The sequence below is a fragment of the Phyllostomus discolor genome, chromosome 7 (genome assembly GCF_004126475.2).
Source record: "Phyllostomus discolor isolate MPI-MPIP mPhyDis1 chromosome 7, mPhyDis1.pri.v3, whole genome shotgun sequence".
NCBI classification, from domain to species: domain Eukaryota; kingdom Metazoa; phylum Chordata; class Mammalia; order Chiroptera; family Phyllostomidae; genus Phyllostomus; species Phyllostomus discolor.
Window position 1 is genome coordinate 19,787,053 of NC_040909.2, and position 2,486 is coordinate 19,789,538.

The 2,486-nt window shown below is 31.1% G+C and overlaps 1 non-coding gene across 1 annotated transcript; it reads right to left on the minus strand.

Annotated features, from left to right (window-relative positions):
• Positions 1-1,621: 1,621 nt before the first annotated feature.
• LOC114502184 lies at positions 1,622-1,748 on the minus strand. Its single transcript, XR_003685035.1, has one exon. It is a non-coding gene; the product is annotated as a small nucleolar RNA SNORA25 (small nucleolar RNA).
• Between the last annotated feature and the right edge of the window lie 738 nt (positions 1,749-2,486).

Below are 2,486 nucleotides of genomic sequence, written 5' to 3' on the forward strand. Positions count from 1 at the left end.
TTATTACTTTACCTTTCTCTTTCCGGTTACAGTAACATATTCTGAGTATTGCAGAGAAGTTGGAAAAATAGACAAAGTACGAAGAAATAAACTGAATAATATCCCTACCACCCAGAAATAACTATGCTAACAGTATTGTTAATTTTTTCCAAGTACATTTTACATGGTTCATTAAATTTTGAATATAAAATTTTGCATCTGTTTTCTCTTGATATTAATTTAAGAATTTTTCTCAGTATAATCAAACTCTTTTAGAAACATACCTATTAAAATACATGTTTGTATTGATTTTAAGGTAATATATGTTTATCATGTTTGTTAAACATGTCAAACATCTATATATGTTAATAGATGTTTGAAAACTATCTGAAAAAAAAACATAAAGAACAACACTTTATATTTCCAAAGGGTTGATTCCTCTTAATAGTTGACTATAAATATTTTAGATATAAATTATAAAATGTTTCTATATGAATTGTTTTGCATCATGTAATGGCTGTGTGGTACTTGAACATAGGAAACTACCAAATGTATTTATTCAATCCTTTACTATTGTTACATGCTTTGGATTTTAAGAATCCAGTCTGATATTTTAAAGTGTTGCTATTTCTCTTTTACTAATAATGCTAGTTTCATTAATGTACATTTTAAATTTTCACATTTATAGCTGCTAGTTTTTTATAATGTAGTGAATTTAACAGTTATCTGTACCAGGCATTGTCCCAAGTATTTCACATGTATATTTTATTGAATCCTCATGACAAACCTGTGAAGTAGGTACTCTTTCCTCCCCATTTTACAGACAAGTGAACTAAGGCTCGGAGAGCTCAGTAACTTGCCTCAAGTTTGCTAAACAGGATTGGTAAGTAACAGAGCCAGTTAGAACCTGCCAGGCATCAGAATCCAGGCTCTGAACTTGGAGACTGTCCTTTTTCCTCAGTGTACCAGACAGTGGATATTTATTAGTTGGTCTATAGAAAGTCTCACTTAATCTTCTGAACAACCCTGAGAAATAGGTCTTATTATCCTCTTTTAGCAGATTAGGAAACCAGAACTTAGTGGAGTGAATTAATGATACTGAGAAATGGAAGCTAGCAAGTGACAGAAACAGAACACAATCTCAGGATCATGACCCAACAACACCCACATTTTTAACCATTTCACAGGGTTTTTAATACACTCTGTCGGTTCAAATGATAAATTTAGTTTATTATTTGCTTTATTTTTAAAGCTTTCTTGTTTTTGTTTTTGTTTTTTTGCACTTCCCTATTTTAGTACATAAAAGATAGATTCCTTTTCTAAATTGTGTTAATAGTTGCCTTAAAGTTTTTTCCAAAATTTTCCTTGGACCAACATTCTTTAGCTTCCCAGAACACAGAGTAAAAGGGTATCTTTTAAATGTCCTCTTTTACAGGGACACCCTTTTACCCCCTTCAACCTCCCGCTGTCTCAGCACCTGGTCAATCTTTATTACAGTAATCTAGTAATGTACTCTATATTGTTATTCACTATTATTTATTAATTTGTGGTTTAAATGCATTACTTGTTAATAATGAATCTACAAAACATTAAGTTTATTAAAATAAATTAGTTTTTGCACTAGACATTTTTTCTTTTTTTATTTTATATCTCCACAAGAAAACATAGCGCTGTTAAGCATCTATTACGTCCTAGGGAGAACTTCAATCTTAAATCACAGCATTAAGAGCTCCTGGTTTTGGTCACATAAGCTCCCTTTGAAATGACCTATGCACTAGACATCTTTCAAAAGAACTAATTTAACACATGTATTCAGTTATATAGAAGATTTACAATGACTATTTATATGCATGTCATTAAGCCAATTTCATCTACACAATAGCCATCTTTTACATATTATCCTCCACTTGAGCTCTGGGCTTCATCTTTGAGCAATCATGTTGCAACTGTACCTCCAGGGCCATCTGATTTTTATGCCCTTGTAGATTTCTTTCATCCCTGGCCAAATGTTTATGAGATTGTTTTTCCTTGACATTTAGTTCAGAGTTTTGTGTCTGGGTAAGTTTGAATAAAGATTTCTTTTTAATTATGTTTCCAGGATCATAATGGAATCTTTCAATATGCCTAAACTTCTTTTATGTTTAACAATTATGTTTATCTCTTTTGTTCAGTATTCCTCTCATGAACATAGATTATCCATTTGTTGAATCTTTATTCCTTGTCTTCTATTATATTACCTTCTTTCTCATCATTTTTATCAAATTTATTTTTTATTTCTACATTCTGGGAGAGTGTGTCTTCATTGATTTGATTTTCTATAATGCCAAATCATCATTTTTCCCCTCCAATGTCAACTTTAATTCTACTATTTAATTTTTAATGTACTTGCAATACTTTTAAATATAAGCTCTCTCACTTTTCATTTCACCCTTTTGCCTTTTCATCAGTGTCGTTTCCCCTTTAAATTTTTGGTTGGTATTCCATAGAAACTATGCAGGGAGGTATAG